Source organism: Serinus canaria, chromosome Z (genome assembly GCF_022539315.1).
Source record: "Serinus canaria isolate serCan28SL12 chromosome Z, serCan2020, whole genome shotgun sequence".
Classification (NCBI taxonomy): domain Eukaryota; kingdom Metazoa; phylum Chordata; class Aves; order Passeriformes; family Fringillidae; genus Serinus; species Serinus canaria.
In genome coordinates this window covers 6,186,379-6,210,474 of record NC_066343.1, presented here as the reverse complement: position 1 = coordinate 6,210,474, position 24,096 = coordinate 6,186,379, and positions in this window count along the sequence as shown.

Below are 24,096 nucleotides of genomic sequence, written 5' to 3'. Positions count from 1 at the left end.
TTCAGACTGGCTTTCATTTCAAAAGATCTGCTGTTCCTTTTTAAATTCAATCCCAATCTTGAGAATATTCCAATCAATATAATAGGGAGATCACACCAATATCTGAAACTGTTCTTTCACAGAAGAAGAAGAAAGCAGCATGATTTTATTAGCTCTATAATTTATTGGACATAATGAATTATTGCAAGGTAATTCTGTTGGGAAGAAAGGAGAAATTAGATAATGTGCTTGTAAAATTGGCACAAGAAAGAATTGATAAAAATCCTCAGTTCTGTCTGCCACCTAAATAAGTAATCGCAATTTCTTTTTTCTGTTCGGACATTGCAGATCTAGAAGTGACATGTGAAAATTGATTTTTTTGGGTTTTTTTGAATGGAAGGACTGTAGAGATTTTGATGCAATTTAGGTGTCTGGCTATCTTCCCACTTAGTTTGTTGAAGAAAGAATAGACAGACAGGTGCAGTGCTTCTGAGGTAAATGAGGTTGTAACTGGAGTAGGTGAAGTTGAACCACAACAATGTGGTTCTTGGCCTGTGGTAACCATAACAGATAATAATGTTAAAGCTGATAGAATCATGTATATTTACCTTTGGTGCCTGATAAATGCCAAGAACAATTATTTTTAGAACCCTATAAGATTGATAGATACAAACAGGACAAATAATTTTTTTATTCCATAAAAAAAAGGGGGGGGAAGTTTTTGTATATAAATAAAGTAGGAGATTTTGAGAGAAATTATGATCTAAGTAGACTTAGGGAATTGTCTGTCTAAATCTCAATATCTCAGCAGTAAAATAGATAAATAATTGTGAATTGCATGGGGTTTTTTTTAAATAAAACGGGCATCTAAAGAGATCTCAACATAACCTTGTTTTGGTAGAGAAATGGGCTAAAAAGAATCACAGCATCCCTTGAGTAAGCAGCGTCAGTGTTGAACTTGTATTTGAGGATGTTAATTAAAAAATATGGACTCAGAAATCCTACATCCCAAGTCCTGGGCTCACTGTAGGGTTCAGGAACAGCTTAAATGGAGCTGTGAAGTGCAAACACTAAAAGGCAGTGGTGGTATTACCAATTTGATAAATCTTCAGTCCATATCTGGCAATCAGGATTTATTTTGAGCCAGCAAAATCTGGCCCTGATTAGCTGAACCCGTGACAAGTTTTGAGACTTTGATGACAGTGGGAAAGGATTAAATGTGTTTTCCTGTGAGACAAAGACTGATGATGCCTCACCCAACCCAAATTCAAGAGAGAGATAAGCAGAGAGGTGAGAGGAGGAAAGTTGGAGAGATTTGAGCAGGCCTGAGGCAAAGAGGCCTGGGGGCATTTAGGTCTGGCAGATATTAATTAGTTTTTGAACAAAGGAGAGCCCCTGGAAAGGGGCATGACAGTGCTGAAAGTCACCCTGGCTGTGACTTATGAAGACATGTCTCTATTTTCCACTTTTTTTAGTGGCATTTTAATGCTTCAGTGTTTTCTTTAATACTGGCAGTTTCCTAAAGCAGAGGCTTTGGTTCCTTTAGTTTAGGAATATTTGGGGAAGAAAGCAGCAAGTTCATTTTTGGCAGAAAACATTCACCACTGAATGAGAAAGAAAAAAAATATATTAAAAAAAAAAAAAGCAGACTTCCTCCTGACATTGAGTAAAGGGCTGAAATAGCTGTTTCATGAACATTTGTTCCAGGAGTCCTGGGCTGCAATGTTTTTAAGGCTGCCTTGACCTTTAGAAGCCAAGTTCTTCAAAACCTGAGCTCTGAACACCTTGTCCCTGGAGGCAGCCAGTGGGGAACTTTTCTGGAGCAGGCAGGAGTCTGGGGTGAGCAGGTGGCATGGGGACAGCCTTTGCATCAGCAGGCAAAAAGACTTTTGTCAGGAAAAACATTTTTCTGTTGAATTCCACGTTTAGTTAGGTGGCCAAAAATCACAGAGACACAGAATGGTTTGGGTGGGAAAGACCTGAAAATCCCATCTTGTCCAAGACCTTCCACCAGACTTTGGTTTCTCCAAGCCCTGTCCTTGAACCAGGCCAGGCAAGGCATAAAAATAACCGGAAGGTGGTAAAGGAATAATTCCTGCTGCTGTCAAATGGAAGAGCTGGAAAGTTCTCAGAAAATTCCTGGACCTCCTGAGTGAACTCGTGGGTGCTGAGGATCCTTGAGGTATCCTGCTCAAGACTGAACCTGAGGAAAAAGAACACTCTTGTCAAGCAAAAATACTTAAGGGTAAAAAGTTCACAAAGCAGAAGAAATTAATGACTGTTTGTCCATGCACTCCTGGGAGCTGCTTTTTATAAGTGAATTTAAAAAGTCAGATGGCAGCAGATGACAGTAAACAAACACAAATGCTCTCACAACAGCCTGGGATTATATTCTTCCCTGTGATGGTTGAAAGTGTCCAAACAGCGCTACAGATGTTGCTAAAATTATGTCATTGGAAAGAATGATACTATTATTATTATTAGTAGTAGTAGTAGTATTGGTATTTTATTGGTATTATTATTGGTATTATTAAGTATGGTAAGTTTCAAATCACTGCATTGCATTTTTTAATAAATGTTTCTCTAGAGTTTTCAGGAGAACAACATCAGGAAAAGATCTGCACTGGTCAAAACAGCTAAAATAAATCTGAGTATCACAGGCAAATTCTCATATTGGTTGCATGAGAGTTCAAGGAGAGCTCAACTACAAAAGATGATCCTGAATGTAGAACGTTTTTACCTTTTGAGCTGTTAAGGATGAGGGACTAGGGTCCACTGACTACTGAATTATTACTGAGGTCATTAAATAGCATGTGATTTCTTTTAGAAAAGAAGTGAAGGCTGAAAAAAACCCCCAAAGGTTAGTATTTAAAATTAAGCTTAAAACATTTAAGGTAAAGCTTTGTCTTTGTATACAAAGACAAAAAATTCTCTGATGTAGTAGCTATTAACCAGTGATTTCTGATTCTGACTTTTTGAAAAAAAAAAAAAAGACTTTATTTTGAAGAGACACATCCTAAAGTCTTTATTCATTATTCCCCAGAAATAAGTATACATTGAGGTGTTGGCATGTTAAGAAGGTAAAAAATTGGTGGAAGAAGAAGCAGAGAGATCTGAAACAAAACCAAACCCCTAAGTACTCAACCCCTAAGTACTCAATTTATTTTCCACTTTTTCAAGCACTGTTCATGTTTCCTTTGTTTACATTGACACGCCCTGCTGGACTCCAACCTCCACCAACTCCCCCCTCCAGGATTTATGACATTTTATCCTCCCAAAACTCATCAGGTTTGGCCCTGAGAGCTGCAGATGCTGCGCCAGGGGCGCGACAGGGGCTGGGCTGTGTCACAGCACTCAGCACCATGTCTGTGTACATGAAAACCCCTTTATCTTGGGAAGGAAGGGGTGATAAGATTACATGTCCTTCACAGAGGTCTAGAAAAGGTGTCTTTTCTCAGCTTTCTGAGCCCTGCTCCAGGACTTGGCCCTTTTAGGTATTCAGACAGCGAACCTCTCTCCTTGGCGTGTTGGAAGTGCAAGTTCCAGACAATAATTGAACAAAAGTCTGCAATTATTGTGTTCTCTGGCGAGTTATGCAATGAACCATTCATTTCAGAGCTCACAGGAAAGGTCTGAGTTTACCTCCACTAACACACAATGACATCAGAGACAAGCTGGATTTTTTTTTTTATTATTATTTTTTGGCCCCTAAATCACAGCAGCACATGGAAGCTGCAGCACTCAGTGAAGTCACCTCAAGGGGTATTTTTTTTCCAAAAGTAATGGTCACAGGAGGAAAGGAGTACCTTGTTTTGGCAAATTACACACCAAAACTGGTGTAATTGTGCTTTTTCAGATCTCTGGAGCTCTGTGTGGCAGAGCTGCTCTTGCCACAGGGATGGGCTGCTCCCTTCCCTGGGCTGCAGGCTGGTAGATTTGCATCTTACAAGCAGTGGAAAGTATTTCTAAACAGAATTTTACATCATGAATGACCGTTCACATCAGCTGAACTGTTTTGCTGTGTGAATGAGATGGCAGGAGATCCTCTCAAGGGCTGACTCTTATCCCAAGTTTGCCAGCCACTGCATGGATTGTGTGCATGTTTCATGTAAACATGCAAGGGTGAGTGTACCTAAACACACAAGTATGTATATATATAAACACATATGCACCGAAAACGGGAGCAGGCTGCCCAGGGGAGTGTTTGAGTCACCATTCCTGGGAGTGCTCCAAAAATGTGCAGATCTGGCACTTGGGGATGTGCTTTAGTGGTGGAGGTGGCACTGCTGGGTTGGTGGCTGGACTCAATGAATCCAGAGGTCTTTCCCAGCCCAAACCCCTCCATGGTTCTCTGGAAAGCACACAATCACACAAGTGTGCAATTATTAGATGGTATTTTGTATTTAAGTAGCATATAGATCATTTTAGATATATTTTAAAATTAAACACACACACCCATATATGCAAGGCCTAATCCAATTGTCTTTATTCAAATAAAACCTGGCTTATTCTAAGCAGGAAAAGAACTTTTTCTACAGTGAATATAAATAATTTTTGAGTTTCATGGATGACAAACATTTACTAAGTGTGAATGGGAAGAGCAAGATACAATGCTTAGAGCACCACAGTAATTTCTTTTAGAGAGGGGTGTTACCAACTGAAAATTTCCCTATTCCAGGTTCCTACAGGCTGACTATGTTATTCGCTTTATTCTTTAAAAATAATGCATAATTCATAACAAGGCTTTCAAACCTGCTTTAATCTGCATTTATGAGATGAAGCATATGCAGCTGTGAACAGTCTTTCATTTAGCTTCAGAATAATCTGGCATTAAGCAATAGTTTGCAGGGGTTTATTAACAGAAGTTACAGATGATTTTGATCAATTTCTTTGTCTGTTTATCACACAGTATTTTTTCACTCCTGTAGTGTGTTATTTTCTTCTTTCTTTCTTCTGCGCCAGGTGCAAAATTAAATCAAATAGCACGTGCTATAAATAATTTTTTAAAAAAATTAAAACTTAAAAAAATTAAAATCTGCTTGCCTTTCTTCATTGCTGCTTTCTTCCTCAGTCAGTAGTGCCTTATTTGAATAAGTTTGGTCTGGGTAAAGTCTTCCACTGTGAGCTCTGCAGCATGGGCTGTCTGCAGTGCTTCTCCACCTCGTGCTGGTGCAGTGGGAGAGTAACTGATGGCTGAACACTCTTGGTGTAACTTTACACCAGAATTCACAGGCCTTTGGTTTGTTGTGGTTTTGAACAGCAGTGGGAAGACAGCTAAACCAACATCCCCATAATTTATTCCTTGGCTCTGAAAAAATGACAAAACATCTGAGCTCTGGGGAGAATGAGATTAGATTTTTATTTTTGAAGACACAGGAAGAGAAGAAGAAGTCTGCTGGTGATCAGTATGTTGTATAAAATCAAAGGTTTTCATCAGGAGAGAGGAAACCCTTAAAAGACTAAAATCAGTTACTGAGATGATTCCCCACCCTATTGAACATTACATTATTTGATTACTAATCACAACATTCTTTCCCCACATCTAAGAAGTGATGGGGTTTAAGGCTTTATCCGTGGATATCCATGAAAATAATTTAAACCATTCCTGGTGTTCAGAAGACAGAGCACGTATTCTGGGCAAATACCTTATGTTCTCCCCTCTCCTCCCAATTCCTTGCTGAGACTGAACCTCCTGTGCTATTTCTAGTAAAAAGAACCACTCAAAGGTTTTCCTAGCCAAAACCAGAGAATAACACCCTTGTCTTCAGCACTGCAGCTTCACCTCTGTTGTGTTTTTGAGAAGTGACATTCTCATTTAATTGGACTGATATTGGCACGTACTGAGTGCATTTCACCAGTAATGTTCTTTCCTATTACGACTGGATGAAAAATCTGGCACAAATTTTCCGCGGTTTCTCGGTGGAAAAAATTATTTCTGAATTTTTTTTATTTTTATTTTTTTTTTTTTAATCTTATGCTCATGAAAACATTCCAGTATCAAACTGCAGAAGTTCATGGAGGGAAGCTCCTGGCAGTGCTTGAGTTTCACCTTCAACAATCATCTTGGTCCTCCTGCTGGCTGGGCTTCCTAACCTGACCCCACGGCCCCAAGACCACCAGAACCTTTTCCCCAAAAAGAAGGAGCAAAGTGAGGATTCACGGATGAAACCCAAGTTGTCTTCAGGGAAAGAAGTGGGAAAGCTCAGCCTCTGAGCTACAAATGCTGTGTGGAGCACTGAAAAAAGCCTGCTTTGGAGTTTTCCAGCCCAAACTGGAGATTTTCGCTGCAGAGAAATGAGGAGGCAGAGAGACCTTGTCCTGCTCCCACCTCATCATCTCACAGAAAGTATTTTCACATTTTATTTCCAGTAGCTCTGCTAAACAAAGGCAGACAGGGGAAAATGTGTGAAAGTTTCTTCCTTTCGGTCCCCTGGGTCTCACAAATCCCATGCACTCTGCACTCATCCGTGTAAATGTTAGTGCCAGACCTTTGGGAGAACATTCCAATCCCTCTTCCACAGATTAGCCTGTTTGGGAAGAGATACCTTTACCTGTCCTCTCAAGGGTCAAACAGGGGCAGATGAAGGGCACTGAAGAGGCAGCTAACAAACTTTTCATTCATAAACCAAGCCTTTGTGAGACAGGTGAGAGAGAAATAATGCAGACAGTAGCCCCAAGCCTGGTTTGGGGGGTTTTTTGGAGACTTTTCCAGGCAGAACACCAGCAGGGAATGCCTACAAGACATTTCCTGTGCTCCTGTGGCTAGGACTTAGCCAGGACATCACAGCAATGTTGAATCTGTAATCTGTGTACACAAATGTGCCTGGCTGGAACACACACGTGTGGTTTCTGCACTTCTCACACCTCATATTGGGGAAGAGACAGAAACTTCTGAGCTGTGCTCCTTAAACCTCCTGCTTTGGAGACTTTCACAAGGACTGGGGGCCATTTGAGTTGGAAATAACTATTGATCAGCCATTCTCTGGCTGAGTAAAGGGAATTTTCTCTCCTCTCCTCTGACACAGAGCCCTTGAGCTGAGTGTGGACTGGCCCTGTGGTACTCAGGCATGACACAGCCTGCAGAGAGCCCCAAGCAGGCAGCAGGTCTGGCCTGGGAGCTCTGCCTGCTTCAGATTGCTCCTTCCTGATTAGCTTTGCTCTGCTCTGCTTTCCCCATCAGATGGATTTGTGACTCACCAGCCGAGCTGACCCAAGCAAACCCCACAGCTGAGCTCCCCCCACTCACACTCACACACCTGAGAAGGTGGGCAGAAGCAGAGTGGGGGAAGCTCAGCCACCAGTGCAGATCTAGATTACATCTAGGCATTTGTGTTTGGAACATTTTTGCCTTCTTCAGCATTTTAGGGAGTTTCATCACTGCTTCCTTCTGATGAGCTCGATATGGTCAATTTCCAAGGTACAGAGCAGTGATTCCATTGGAATGTACCCCAGCATGACAAGGAATTAAAGCAAGGCTTATATTTTTCAAGTGAACATTTGGTTTTGGTTGGTTGTTTATTTTTTTCCTTTGTATTTTCTTCTAGAAAGTTTTCTCCTATCCCACAGTCTGGTGTGCAACTGATTTTTATCTGATTTTCCAACCTTTGCTTCATGAGCAATAGTGAGTAAAGCATCAAACTTCTTTACTGCTCTGTCTGGACCACAGACAGTGATAAAGATCTCTTCTTGAGAAGATATCTCTTGCAGGGCAGCTGCTCTCCTTCGCTGTGAAATCTGCCATGCATTCCTCCCCAGCTGCATCCACTGGATGATTAATAATATCTGATGCCTGGCCACGGAGCCTACACCTTGGACATATGTCTCTCTCACCATCTTTTTTCTTTTTCACACTCTTCTGCACTAGCAAAAAATGTTTTACAGTCTCTTGTGTCATTTACCTTACACTCTTGCTTTTAAAATTAAAGTATTTTCCATGTGCTTCTTTTCTCTGTTCCTTCTTTCTGCTGGATTTGGGGTTGGGCATTTGGTTTGGAACTTTCTGCCATTCCCAGTCAGACCTCTAAGTATATTAAATGATATTTTTTATGTTTCTGTCATTGCATATCCTCGTTTCACACCACCCTTGATGGCTGTCAGCCCAGACTCTTTTCCTTTGTGGTGACTTTTCTATCAACAAGAGGAATATGCAGTGGGAGCCTGGTACAGCCACTATCACACAGCTGCTGGGGGATTAAAACCTGTCCATTCACACTTTGCACTCAGTGTTTTCACTGAAGCCCCCATTCTCTGGGGCTAAATGCCAAATGAAAATGTGAATTTTCATCTGCTGCATGTTCACAGTCAGGAAAGAGAAGCTTGGAACATGAAGGTCATTGCAGGAGTGTAAAGACTGTGATTTTGGTTAAAACTTTGGGTTTGGGAGCTCTGTTTCAGAAGGGAAGGCATCTGACAATACCTTTGTCCTTGACAGAGGTTTCTGGAGGTCACCTGGCAACCCAAGCACAGCAAATCTTGTCTGTGACCGTTCCTGACACTGGTGCCTGAGGACCTCAAAGAGAAAAATATCAAAGTATGTAAATAAATCACAGGAGCCAAGGGTTTAGATTAAAAAGACATAGTACAATATAATAAAGCCTTTCTTTTATGAGTGACAGGGCCCTTTCACACTTTATCCTCCTGAACTCCTGCTTAAAAAAGTAGCTGGGCCTCAGACACACATCATGTACTTCCCTTCCCTTCCCTTGTTCTTGATTAACAAAAATATTTAGATAAAAAAGGGGTCCTTATTTCCTCACAGTTCATCCGCCTCTCCTGTTTATTCTCTACCTGGTGTCACAGTCCTCTGAGCTTTGCCAGTGTATTAATTTCCACAGCAGTCCTGCTGGGATGTCACAAGCAGAGGATTAGGATTTCAGACTCTTAATAAGTCAAAAAAGAAAGATTAATGCTTAAACAAAGACTCCGTCTTCAAGTAAATATCCTCAATAATGTACAATGAGGAAAGAAAAACAGGGGAAATACCTGAGCAGAGCTCTACAAGAACAGTTTAGCTTTTTCAAACTTTTCCACAAACTCCCAGATGGGCTTCAGGAATGCCATTGCCTTTTGTCTTCCCTCTCCATCAGAAAGCTGCCTCTGTATTTTTTTGGGGCAGAAGAAAGTGCTTGGAAAAGTTTCAGACTGGCCTGAATAAAATTTGAATGACCTTTTTTTTTTTTTTTTTTTGCACAGCTAAATGGCAGGATCCCACCTTAAACAAAGGCCTGGATTCCCAAAACAAAGAGAGAGGATTCCTGTCAGATGGAGGCAGAGCAAGGTGGGGATGGGATGGGCTGGGGAGAGCCAGGCTGTGCTGCTGCTGGTCACATTGAGGGCTCGGGGCTGTGAAAAAAACATCAGATGTTGTTCTGAGGGGGACCCCAGTAGCTTTTTTAGGGCTGTTGTCACCTGCATGGTGGATCCCACCAAAACAGGGAGGTGGGTTAGCCAAGCACACAAGTAACTGAGCTGGTAAGATTTTAATTCCAAGCACTGTGAATCCCACAAAGCAATTAGGATTTGAAACCATGAACACAAACCCCCAGGTGTAGCTCACCTACCTCAGAGGCAAGCTAAAATAATCCCTAGGGGCCAGAGTGTGCCATCAGGATTCCCATGAGGACCTTGTTTATTCTCCAAGTAAATCTCTTTGAAACCCATCCTGTTCAGAGCAGCAAAATCTGCTGTAAAATAGGCACCAGTGAATGGCCATGTGGCAAAAAAAAAAAAGAATTCTGTGAAAAATTATGCTTCCACGTCTAAGTTGTCTGACAGAGTTACTAAAATAAGGCTTTAAATGTATTTTTACTGTTACCAGAATAATATTCCAGTGATAGCTCTCCAAGTCACAGCATCCCAATATGATGGCAGGATGGTACAACCACAGTCCTCAAAAAAACTTCATTTTTTTCTGAGATGAAATCATACTGATAAAAACCCCAAAATTCTGAGACCTTCAAAAAATAATGTCCTGTTTTCCATGGAATATGTTCCACTGCACATCCTGCAGGCAGATACTTTTATGCTTTGGCTAAAAGAAGCAACACAGTTCTTAAAAAGACTGCTATTTTAAACATTATGTTTTGTTTTCCAACAATGGTAATGTCTTAGGTTAAACACTTCTCTCCAAAGCACTGGATTGCTTACCTACCTGTCTCTGAGGAAGTCCTAAATTCCTGAAAATTAAGACCAGAAATAAAAGTGGCCCTTGAGTACACTGGATGAAAGGTCTGCCATGCTCTTGTTCCAGCAGGTTTTCAGGACTGCATTTGCATTTCATGTGTGTGTTACATGCACCAATTAGTAATACCCTGATGAGTTTTCTTTTACGTGCCTGTAGCAAGACAGGCACGTAAAAGAAAATTGTGTAATTTGTTCAAACTGTGGTTTCATTTGCACAGGCAGTCATTACAGTTTTATTTGCAAATTAAGCATGTATTTATACACACATGTGGGATAACCAAACTTATTTCTTTTATTATTTGGACCATATCTGTATTTTCAGGTCAGCACTTATCCAGTTTGCACAAGTCTTCCTTCTGGATGGGAACAACTGTAGCCTGCAAAGTACTTACCTACCCCAGAAAAGGAGTTTGCTGGCATTTTTACAGCTCCATCCCTACACCAAGGTATAGAAAATTGTGATGTCAGAAAACTCTCTCCATTGCAAGTGCATTTCTTGGTGGCTGGAGTGCCAAGCCCTCCAGAGCTGAGCTATTCCCTCTGGCAGTTTACCTGTTGCAGCATTGTCTAATCACCCACATATTTCCACAGCTTTTTGGGGTGGATTTCTGGATTTCTGACACTGAATTCTGCTGGTGTAGGTGGATTTGCAGTGGGTTTTACTACAAGCTGACAGCTGTCCCCTTTTCCCCTACCCTGTGCTAATCATTACAGACAGCCAGGAAAATCAGGGAAAATGAGAATTTATTGCCACAGGGGGGCATTTAGGAATTTGGATGGGTTTCTTTGGATGGGGTGTTTTCTGGGTTGTGGTTTGGGTTGTTTTGGATGTTTTTTTTCTTCTTTTTTTTTTCCTTCTTTTACAAGAAATTGTGAGAAATTAAAGGCAAGAGGCAAGAGGAGAAATGCCAGGTGGGGTGAATGTGTCCCTCCAAATGGTTTTCCCCTGCTGTGCCAGAGTGGAGCAATCTGTCACCTGTGGATCAATTACACATTGGCAAGTGTTGGCAGGTTCCAGCTGCAGGTATGTGGCCTTCAATAATGTTTGTACACTTAATAAGTGTAAAAACACTCTGTGCAGGCACCCCTGTGCATGAATGGTGTGTCACTTGTGCACTCCCAGGGCTTTCAGGTGCACCACCACCACTCATGCATTACCCAAAGCAGGCTGTGAAACCCCTGGTGTGAAAAAGCTAAAAAACTCCTTGGGTTTGTTTCACTGGGGGAAATTTGGTAAAGAACTCTAGGGTTGTTTTTTTTTTTTTTTTTAATTTTTTTGGGGTGTTTTTTTTTTTTTTTTTTTTTTTTTTTTTTTTTGTTCACAGCATCCAAATCCAGGCAGCAGTAAACACTTCAAAGCCCCCAGCCCTTCCAGAACCAGTCCTGGGAAACAGGATATGGGACTTAGCATGCTGAGTAGAGAAAACACCCCACCACTTTTATGTAGACAACACTAAAATAACAGGAAAGCCAACTTCTGGTAGAGCCAAGGATCCCTGAGGACTTTAAATAGGAATTGTCTTTCTGCAGTTGCACATCTGCAGGTGCAGATGGAAACATCTTTGAGCAGGAGCCACAGAGTAGATTTTTCTCAGCTATGGGTGATGGAAAAATGTGTGTTTTGAAAGTCAGAGTTACTCCCATAGGATTTTAGGGTGTTCCTGTTTTAAACTGGACAACCTGCTACCACAAAATCCTGTCCAATTCAGGATTAATTTAATTTATTGTTCCTGAAAGACTGGGCTTCAAAACTACTGCCTATGTCTCTGTGAGGCTGAGGGGCTTCAGGGAACCCAAAATCAGTTTAATATCTCTTTGTAGGTGTGCAAGGACCTGAAAAGGTGCTAACAGGGAGTGCAGCTGCTGCTAGGATAAAATGGCTACACTTTTTTAAAAATCCATCATGAAAAATCTAGGAATTCCACAGCCTTGTAATGGTAATATGCACCCTAAACTGAACATTGCCTGCAGTTTCCACTAAGGAAGCTCAAAAGTGCACAGAGAGGGGGATTCAGAGAGCAGGAATTTCTTTTTGGAAGGTAAAATGGAGTTGTTGCACAGGACAAAGCTGGGAAGTTCTTTATTTTCTGACAGAAGTGTTGATCCTTGGATGGCCAAAGGAGCTGGATTTAGGCTAGGCATTACAATAACAACCTCTCTGGCAGATCATTTTGGAATAATGTCTTATTTTGGGTTTTTTTTTTTTTCAGTTGACAACGATTATAAAGAGAGAAAAACCAAAACCATGACCTGGCAGAGGAGAATTTATCTGGGGAGGGGACAGTGATGCTGTGGTTTCTGACATTGTATTTTTTTTCCATCAGGCACCTCCTCCTGCTCTCTCATCTCCATCAAGTCACACGTTGGGATTGCACTGGAAATACAGCACCCCCTCTGTAGTGGCTGGGTGGCTTTCCTGCCTTTTTCCTTGCTCATCACTTATTTCTTAATCATTACCATAATTTTTTTTTTTTTAATGAATGAAAGATAATCAGGGTTCTTACATTTTTAGGATTCCTAAAAATATCCTTTTGTGGACCACAGGGTAATTTCTGGGACACACAACTATCATTTTATTTTCAAGCTTTTATCAAATGCATTGCAACTAAACAACCAATTTATTATCTTTACCATAGAAAATGAATGGCCCCTCATTTGCAGCCTCAAACTTTCATGAAAGAGTATTGGATAATTTGTGGATCAATATAACAACATTCTAAGCCATTTAATGGGATATTTTCATGAAAGAGATTATGTGAGAGAAATACTTTTACAAAAATATTTTCTGTTGTTTTCCTTGCTGCAGACAATAAAATGTTTCAGCACTGTGCTGAAGAAGAAGAATTAGAAAACAAATTGAAATTCTCTGTTTTCATTTATCAAGATGAGAGGAAAATCAAACGACATTTCTATCCAATGATAGAAAGAGCTGTTCAATTTGTCATGTGTGTTTCCTTTTAAATTATCAGTTGTAGAAGATACAGCTTTTTTAGGGCTCCTGAGATGCATCTGGATTCAATCTCACCTGCTGAGCTCAGGGGTAATATTATTTTAATAGGGGCTGTTGTTACTGAGAAGAGAGACATTGTGAGTTTAGAGCTGGTTGGGAGTTCTTCTGTTGTGTGCAGGCATTTGAGCTGATCTGAAATATCTAAAAATTACTAGAAAGATACTAAATATAATAGAAATTTGTACCTTGGCATTGTCTGGGTTGTTTCTTTTTTTTTATTTGTGTGGTTGATAGTTGCTGCTTTAATGCACTGTAATTCTTCAGTTGTTCTTCTGCATCACCCTGCAATAAAGTGAAAATAGGAAATGTGGCCAATAATAAAAATCCTTGAAATATGAACAGCAATTCATAGCATGCAACTTTCCCTTACACAGAGAACATTAAAAAAATGAAAGAGAAAAAAAATATTCATGCATGTTCAATTATTCCTTTTTCCTGTAGAAAGTTTTATATGGATCTGTTCAGACTGAGGCCTTCTAAGGTGCTGTAATTTTTTTGCTTTCACAAATAAACAAAATGAATGTATAAGAATTCAGATAAGAATGTCAGTGGAGTTTGGTGAGTTACCCATATATCCAAATGCCAGCCAATGAAAGGCTTCACAGAGTGGTAAAAAAAAAAATAAATATGATGCCTTTAATGACAAAAAAATTTACACTATAGGAATTAATAATTTTATTAAAAGGAGCCAGCAAGAACACTAGACCCCTAAAGATAATCCTTATTTTTCAAAGGCAGAGTGTGTCAGTCAGTAATTTACTTCAGAGTTGCCTGAAATTGCAGTGAGATTTTTAAAGTGTTTATTAAATTTTAAATTAATTTTAAAATTAATTCAATATATTAACCATTTTAAGTGTTTATTAAATCTGGTCTGGAGGGACTGCTGAGGTTGGTAATGAATTAAGGTAGAGGAGGTGCAAATGACCTCTGTGTGCTGATCAAGCTGTGATGGGGATCCAAACACTTGTTTAACACTGCTGGCAACCTAAATGAAACCCCACATACTGCTTTATCATCAACAGGAGACAGGCAGGAGTTTGTCACACACTGCTTTGCTTCCCAAGCTCTGTGTAGCTGTGCCAGAAAGAGAATTCCTTATATTGCCCCTTTAATTTGGACTCCAACCTTTTCTTTTTCCTCATGTTTGCATTCTAATATCTTCAGTGAAAAACTGGGTTTTTTTATCTTGGAACTCCCAGGTGCTCTAATAGTGCAAATAACAATATAGTGGAGCAGTAATTCTCTAATTTGTCTTAAAAGAGGGGGAAAGGGATCAAAGGCTGTAAAAAAACCAGCTTTAGCACACCAAGGGGGATGGAGAAAGAATTTTTGCCAGGGCTGTAGTGACAGGGAAAGTGGCACAGTTTCCAGCTGAGATATTTAGACCAGGTGTGAGGAATTCTTTTTGTGGGATGGGGGTGATGAGACAGCAGGACAAGATTCCAGGGAAGCTGTGGATGGATACCCCATCATTGGATGTGCTCAGGGTCAGGTTGGAGTGGCCTTTCATGACCTGGTGAGAAACAACCCTGCCCAGGCTGGTGGGGGATCTCCAAAAATCCCCTCTAAACTAAGCCACAACATCAACTAACTTTCTTTTCCTATGACAGCTCCCTAATTCTCCACTCACAAGATCCCAGGCCCCTCCAGCTGTCACTCCCTCTTTGCTCCCCCATAACTTTGGGAAGATACCTTGACCTGGAAGGTCTCAGGTGAGTTAGTGCTGGTGAGTGCCAAGGTGGTTTGGCAGGCCAGGCTGCATGAAGGTGCATTTTTTATTTATCCCATTGATTGTCTTAATCATGAGCAGGCTGAAACAATCAGGTGCTCACCCAGCAGCGCTGAACAATAGGAACACTGAGTACATTTCCAATGAAAAACACCACCTGAGGTTTCCTTGCCTTCTAACAAAACTTGTCACAGGTCTCAAAATAAAATAAAATGTCTATTGGCCTTTTTTTTTCTTTCCCTCTGCCCCCTAAGAATGCTGAATTTCACAGGTGAAGTAAAACATTTATTTGAGATTGTACTGAAACATGATATTGCTGCAACCTTCTTTTTGCACTTGTTGCTAAGAGGGGAAATTGCACGCAAAGAACAAAGCTTTCTAGAACAGTTTACTGCTACACAAATTTAATTCCATGTAAACAGGAAATGTTTGCCACATAGGGACAGTGGCATGTTTATATGTTTACCATAAAAGACCCAGTGCATATGGTGGGAAGGACACAGATTTGCAGCTTGGGGAAAGCCAGTTCCTTCTGGCAGGGCCTGGAGCTTTCTAGGAGGAGATTTTATAGCACTGACCTTTATTTATGGTTTCTTGCCTCGTATCCTCTGTGGTGAAACATTCAGCTTTTCTTATCTGAGGCTCTGCTTCAACTATTGTTGAAGAAACAAAATTTCACATAGACAGGTAAATTGCACAAGCAATTTATTGAGTGGTGGGTCTATTTTAGCTTCCCAATGAAGCCAATTTAAAGTGTAGATACATGGGGGTTTTTTTCAGTTGGTATTTAAAAAAACCCAAAGCATCAGTGAACGACATTGTTAAATGGTGAAGTCTACCATAACTGATTTATAGAAGTAATTGCATATAGAAATACAGGAGTAAAATATCTGCCACTCTGAGAGAAACTGTACTTCTGCAGAGGGTTGAGGATACTGTCCCTTATTTCCATGTGACTATTGTAGTAGCCTGTGGCTTCAAAAAATGGGTAGTAACCTGGATTATGTTTTCTTCTTGTTGTGGTTTTCTGGTTTTAAGTTCCCCCAAGCATTTGCACTCCTGCCCCAGGTATGTGAAACCTGTGACTAGTTCAAATATATCAGCGCTGTTGTGGATTATCCAGTCCTGTCCTGGCTAAAATAAACCCTGAGCTCACACTGATGTGGCAGGTTCATGGGACACTGCAGTGTAGCACTGACTAGATCCACTGCATTCTTGTGCTCAGACACGAGGCTGCTCTGAAGAGCCCCTGAGTCAGAACTGGTTTCTTCACTTTTTTTTTTTTTTTTTTTTTTTTTTTTTAGGTAACAAACTTGTTTTAAAACAAGCAGGGAAGTCCAAACTTTAAAAATACCAAGCACCAACTAAAAATTGAGCTCACAAAACCTGCTGTGATAGGGACCATTCTTCAAGGCGATTCAGGTCAAGGTGGCAGCTAAAAAATTGTGTTACCCTCACTGGTTTAGGTGTTTAAGTCCCTTTAAAATTCTGGCTTCCCCCCACATGTATTGTACTTAGACATCAGAACACTGGCAGTGATTCCTTTACAACTTACATTTTGTTTCTGAAGTTTTTTTGAATGCATGATTTCTGTGAACACTATACTGACCACATCTCATGTGCTTTTCTTCCTGCTGGGTTTCCCCTTTTTGTTCCTCACCTTTCCTCTAGGAAAAGAGTATGGACAAAAAAAAAGTTGGGTACTGGATTTGAAGAGCTTCACCTTTTTCATTGTTTAAGAAGCCAATAGGTCATCAAATATTCAACCTCATTCTATGGTAGACTTTAAAGGTTCAATATCTGTTCCAAATTCCTCTCTCTCAGTATCATCATAATTGTCAGCTGTTTGCAGCAGTGATAGCAATCTGTCTTCACATAAAAATTATGGATAAAAGATAATTAGAACTCTTCAGGCACAGCTGCTCCAAGTTTTAACTTGAGTTTTCCAGCAGGAACCCACACTTGTCAGCTTCAATTGCAGCTCTTTAACCTGGGTTGGGATTTTTATTTTAACTTTTCTAGGAATATGAGTAGCAAAGTCACCAGAGGAAAAGGAAATTTCTCACTTGTGCCAAGTGAAATGGAACAGACCTGTTTTTTTTAAAGTTTATTTTAAAGGAAAGCCTGCCAGAATAGGTCTGTAGAGATCTCAGACTGGTCAGGGAGAGACATTAGACTTTGTTTCCCTCTGCTGTCATTTTACTCAGGTTTCACTGTAGCTTTAGAAGAGAAAGCCACTGGAACAAACTTCAGAGGAAAGTGAAAAGAAGATGCAGCAGCTGGTAGCAGATTTGGATTCCAAGGCTGTTCTCCTTGCTAAAATCTCTTGGAAATATTTACCAGATGTACCAAATGGTAATAGTGTCAGGATAAATCTCACTGAAACTTCTGGGAAATGGAGGTTTCTTAAATGAAAGCACCCAGTTTATAATGTGGTATCAAGCCAGACAATGACCACGGAGTTCTCAGAAGCAAAAAATACAGTAGTTATTGTAGGCTGCATTCAGCAATAAACAGAAGTTCTTCTGATTAATTGTATCGTTTAGAAATAGAAAATGGGCAAATTTCAAAGCCAAATCAGGAGGCTGAGCCTTAATGATAAGTTTATTCATACAATTAGCAAGGTATGAATAACCTTGGGTGAGGCAGACACGGTATCAGTTAAACTGGAAGAAATTCACTCACCACACTCATTAGGGAAAGCACTGAAAAACAAGCAGAAATTCTGGAGCTCAAAGTTACTAAGCAACTGACTTAAAGGAAGAAATATTAGACTATGCATTTATCCTTGTTTGCCCTACTTATTGAATTCACTGCAAAATTATTGCTAAGCAATAAACTAACCCGGGAAATTTCCTAGGTATTATCTCCATTTTATTCCCAATGCTTTTTATTTGCCTGGAATGCATTTCATTAACACTTTGTAAATGTTCATGACACTAAGAAAGACAGCCTAGGCAGACTGGTGGTGTGATAATTCCAGTCAAGTGGGCAAATTCCCTAAGGATGTGAAGACTACAATGCTGCATGGAAAAGCACAAGATTTGTACTTTTTCTTATGCCTGTAGCTGGCTAAAAAAGTGAAATAGAAATACCAATTACCATTCTACCTCCCTCAGACAGCATGGTGGGAGTAATACTTGGGGAGGGGGAAGACTTTTTGAAAGAGAAATTTCAATAAATCCAGAACCACACTGTGTGTGACCCCGGTGCAGAACTGAGCTGACCAAGATCCTCACAAATGTGATGGATCAGTCAGAGCTGCTGTCTAAGCACTTCCCTTCTTTTCCTCAGGTGATCTAAATCCCACAGATTGGATAGAAGGATGGTCCTGACCACAGCTCATCAGTGGGAAAAAAGGGGAGGGATGTTACTCCTTGCAAATCAATAGAATTTTTTGGTGGGCTTAGGGTAAACGTTTGATTTTAGTTACTACCATTCCATGGCTGAGTATAAAACTTATTACAACATGAAATCTCATTCATTCTCTGCAGTCTCTAAGGACAGGTTTAATCTCCAGGAGAGCAATCCTTCCTCATGGCAGCAGCAGTCTTTCTGCTATACATTTAATTTAGACTCTCCCACAGACTCCACAGTCTCTCCTAGAGACTGAATTTGTGTCTCCCAACTCCTACTTGTGATCATACTTAAATCTTTTTTGCTGACCTACAAGCTTTTTAAGATCCACAACTTATTTCATTTAATCACACAGTTTGGCGAGGAAAATCTAGGTAGACTTTGTATCATTTTAGGACACAGAAACTCAGTTGTGTGAAGAAGGGCATTATGAGTTATTAAAACACTGAATAGACCCCTGGATCCCATTCAAGTGACAGTTTAATTTTGTCATATGCCATGAGATGATATATCCAATTGGCCCCCTCTGGATTTTAGGAGGCTGCTGAGACTGTCTAGCATCAAATTGAAGGTTGGTAGAAAAATTATGTAATTGATTTTCCACTAGACAAAGCTGCTGTGACAGAAACTTCTTTGTTAAACAAATCATAGCACTTTTGATCTTTGGTTCTTTCATAAAAATAAATATTGGAAAATGTTGAAAAGTATCCATAGGCCCGTTTTTATATTTTAAATGTATGTTTTATTGATAATTTCAAAATAACTATTTGCTTTTGGATTTTCTTACAGGGTTTCAAAGGAATTTGAATTCCAAATGAAATGTTTTGCTTTTATTAAAGTAAAATACTTATGTTCATTCTGTTTGGTCTTTCCAGACATGTGAAAGTATTAATGAGCTTAAAAATCAATTTTCTGACAAGGCATAACTAAGATTATGGCAGAAAATATGAATTCGTATATAATAATATAATAATTGGCAAGATCAATAATCTCATATAAAGCCGTGAGTCACTTCAGTTAGTCAAAGAACAAATACCCCGTAGCCATGTAAAAATTTAGTAAATTCACAGTAAATTAAGTTCAAAGCATATTTGCTCTTACAGGAAAGTAAGAGCTATTTTAGAGTCAGTCCTCCTGGAGTGAAAAATCATCATTTTCAAAGCCAGGACCATCAGGTTATACTCAAATGGTGACAGTCACAGAAGGCTGAGAACTACAACTTCATTTGATGGGTCTTGCATTGATTTCACCTTGAGTCTGGAGAAACTGAGGCCCAAAGCAGGTGAAATGTACAGCACAAACAGACCTTTCTGTGTATTTTAGAGGCGAGCCAGCATTACTGTTTGTGTTTGACAGACACAAGAGATGTGACTCCAGCGAGCTGACACGGCAGACAGGCAGTCCTGGAGCTGGGACACAGCTCTGGGAGGAGCTGCTCTGAAAGCCCTGACATCCCACCAGAAACGAGGACAGCTGAGGAACTGCCCAGAACAGCCTGTGTGGGTTTGGTACAGCAACCCTACAAACACCCCAAAGCGCAATATTTAAAATTTTTAGAATGGATTATTGCTACTTATGGCCCTGATGAAGCACAGAGCTTCAGCATAATCTAATCCCTCTGACTTGAATGAGCTTTGAGTCAGTTGCTTTTTTGTGCTCATACCCTTTATTGTAAGTGTTTTCTGATGCAAAGCAGAGCCCAAGTTGGTTGTATTGCCTACTTGCATACAAATGCTGTGGTTGTTGTTTCATATAGTTAGCCACCAAATCCTGAACCATGGAACCTGTCCAAAGATTCCAAAGCAGCATCATATCACGCTCCTTATTGGCCAGCATCCCTTGTACACAGCATAATATATGTGGAAATGTGATCCTACAAGGAATTTGGTGCTCTAAAACTTCCCTTACTCTTTGAAACATCATTTACCCTCTGAAATCTCTGCAGAGCAATTACACAAAAGAAACATCCTGCCTAAACAAACAAAAAATGTTCATTCTGATTTTCCTATGATTTAAAAAAAAAAAAAAAATAACGTGTAGGTTTGTGACTGGGATTGCTTCCTCAGCAGTGTCCAAGGTAATATTTGCTTCACTGAGGAAAAATCCAGCAGATTAAGCTAAATGTTTAGTCAAGTGAGATGGTTAAAAAACAAAACAAAACCATCTGTATAGTCCCTTTGTAGGACATCTAGAAAACATCTTCAAAAAGAATTCATAAGAAATATAAAAGTTAATTTGAGCATTTCTGCAGGTCTACCACTATTTTATTTCAGAGTCACAACCAGCTGAACAGAAAAAATGAGTTTTTCTCTGTTTAGATTTAACAATTGTTCTGATTATACCCTACTCTTAATAATTTTTTCCTCTTTGTTCAGTGTGAAATGAGATCATCCCATACATACAGACATGCTAATGACTCATTTCAACACTTGAAGGAAGAAAGGCTCAAATGAAAGCATTGCACAAAGAGACTTTGCCAGTAGGTCTGAACCACAGCATTGCAGCTATGAACATAATCTGGGTGGGGGAGAACCATTTAAATCAATATTTGGCTTATAATTGGAATGTTTTTCTCATTGATTTCATTCCTACAGGTTTACAATGCAGTGAGGGCAAAAGTGAGAATGGTGGAGTTCTATCAGTAACCTTGGAAAATCAGACAACTCATAAACTTGACAACTATTTCCTTCTACTTAATCATGATGGAAAAGTACCAATTCCCAAAGATGTAGCCAAATAAATTGTATGCAGAGGGGGTATATGGGAAAGGCAGCTGAGATACACAAGCAAATATAAATGACTTTGCAAAACTTAAAAAGTGCTGTCTGAGATGAAAAATTAGTGTTGTCATTAACACTGAAGTCCTAAGTAAGTTTGCCAGATCAGTGTGAGAACCATGTAGAAAGTAAATTATTAAGCTTTTCCTGAGCCCTTGAATAAAAGAACTGCTCATTTTTAAAGAATATGTCCCTGAAAGGATATGTTTGCACAAGGGAACAAATAGCTTTACACTTTGCTTTGTTCTGTTTCCTCTGAAGAAAGTATATGTCCGTTGTGAGAAAACAGAAAAAAAGCAACATAGGAAGGAAGAAGAGACCCAACAATTGCTTTGATGGGTGTAAAATGATCTGTTTGTATAACAAAAGAAAGCAAGTCCAGAAGGAGGATCACAAAGGGGATTAGAGGGCTGGGGCAGCTCTGCTGTGGGGACAGGCTGGGAGAGCTGGGGGTGTCCAGCCTGGAGAGGAGAAGGATCCAGAGAAACCTCAGAGCCTCTTCCAGGGCCTGAAGGGGCTCCAGGGGAGCTGGAGCGGGAATTGGGACACGGGATGGAGGGACAGGACCCAGGGAATGGCTTTACACAGAGAGAGGGTAGATTTAGATTGGATATTAGAATATTAGGAGGAAATTATTCCCTGTGGGATTGCTGAGGCCCTGGCACAGGGTGCCCAGAGCAGCTGGGGCTGCCTCTGGGTCCCTGGCAGTGCCCAAGGCCAGGATGGACACAGGCTTGGAATCCCCTGGGACAGTGGAAGGTGTCCCTGCCATGGCAGGGGGTGGAACCACAGGAGCTTTAAGGTCTTTTCCAACTCAAACCATTACACGATCCTGTGGAAACACCAGATTCATATGGGTGGATCTCTGCTGTATAAAAATGGTATTAACCATTTTTATACACTATTTATTCATATTTATGTGTTTAAATTAAAGAAAATGGGGCCCAATCTTAGGAATTTTGGAAATAATGCAGTCTTCCCCTTTAGTTTTGTGCTCACTGGATTTATTTCATGGAGGATAGAAGAGCAAATGTGGAGGAAAAGCCTTGATTATGGGCTCTCCCCCAGACCCTTTTCAACTTGTTTTTGAGTTTTGCACGCTCTTCTGGAGGCAAAGGTTTGCAATAGTTTTCTGTAAGTGTAGTTTCCTCACTGTTGTGTGTATGGAAGTGCATCTCTTGCAGAACTTACAATGGAAAAACCAAAATACAAATACAAATACAATTACTCATACTTTAGCCACCACTATTGCTGTTTTTCTATGAAGGCAACTGTCACCTAAGCATGCTGCAGTTTTGTTTTTAAGTCACTGAAAGGACTCAAGATGCGGATAGAAATCTCAGTGTGACTTTCAAAAGCTGAAATTTATCTTTAAATTAATTAGTTGTGCAGGGGGATTGCAAATTCTGTGTAGGTGTATAATTTTTAGATACCCTTAAAATATCTAAATACCAGCACCTTGATAAATACCAGTATCAGTTTTCAAGGACATCCTTCCAGGAAGTAATAAGCTCTCCTTGTAGAACAAAATTAATTTCTATCTGACATTTATTGCACATGCTCACTGGTTCAAAAAAAATGGGTTATTTCAGGCTACAAAGTGGGAAAAACAAAGAAGTTTGTAGGATTGCTACACAGATTATGTAGGAAATAAAAACATATTTCTGAGATGATTAAACATCTAAGCACTTAAGCCCTACTACCAAATGTAAATTATTGAAATATGTATACTGCTATTCATTCACATTAAAGCAATGCATGGAGAATATACAGATTGAGTTTTATTTTTTAACTCTTGCAAGAAGAGGGGCTCAGGCAGATGTTTTTGCCAGATGTAGGATGGAATAGAATCTAAACAAACAGCTCCCATCCACTCAGAACTTTAGTCCTGCTTGTCATCTTCGTGGGTCTTGCAGCTCTCAGGTCATCTTCTCCCTCTCTCTCTCTCTCTCTCTCTCTCTGTAAATCTCTCCCCACATGAGGTCCAGCAAGTGATGGGTTTTCTACTGGCTCTGTTCTGAACATGCAAGCACCACAGCAGCTGGGACCAGCGACCATTTTCCACTTTACCTCCAACACCTGTGAGATTATTTTCATTTCAGCCAGCCACTGGTGTCACACAGCTGTAACTCAGTAAAGACACTTGCCTCTTGTATTCCCTCTTGCCCATACCAAGGCAATAGGTCCCTCTCTCTTTTCCTTCTCAGCCCAAGGCATGGGAATTTCCACACAGCTTCCATCCCCAAGGGACCACCCACCCCCAGCTGCTGACAACATTTACTAGATATTGTGCATTTCCCAAAGAGGAACGAAGCCACATTCTTTGACCTTTCATTTAGCTCTCACAGCAGCTTTGTTCCACTGACAATGCACGGTCCTGCCTAGCTGGGTTCTGCAAGACTGGCTGTAAAACCAGTTTTAAGGGTGGATGTTTACAAGTGGCATTGCTTGCTCGCTCATTAACTTCTCAAACAGCCAGAATCCAGGAACTGAGTATCACAGTTATGAGTTTAAAAATAAACAATTGGGATTATTATCTTGTTCACCCTGCCCTCCATCCCCTCTGTGTCCACCAAAAGCATTGTGGTGCCACAATGTGAAGCCAGGAGCTGCCACGTCCTGAATTCTGCATGCAGCTCCGAGCAGCTTCACACTGAAAAGCAGCAGGGTGAGAAAAGGCTGACACAGACCAGATAAAGGATAAGATCCATGAACAGGAGTGGCAGGGAAGTGGGAACATACACACTGAAGGTCCTCAGGCAGCAGACCATAAAAATCACAGGGAACATGCAGGTAGGCAATGGCTTGACTGCTTCTTCAAATGAGAGAGTTAGGAAACATCCAGCAACACGCCTAACAAAACTACAGCCTTGCAGGTTTAGCTAAAGCAAAAAAGGAAATATGAAAATTGTCCAAAAGTGACCACAAAAACTTCATGGAAGAACTGTCCAGCAAGAACTATTAAATATAGTGGAGAAGACCTTGGAGGGGCAATTACTGGAGATTGTGACTCTTCTGGGAAAGTACTTGTCCTCAGTTCTTATTTTAGGTATGCAGTGTTG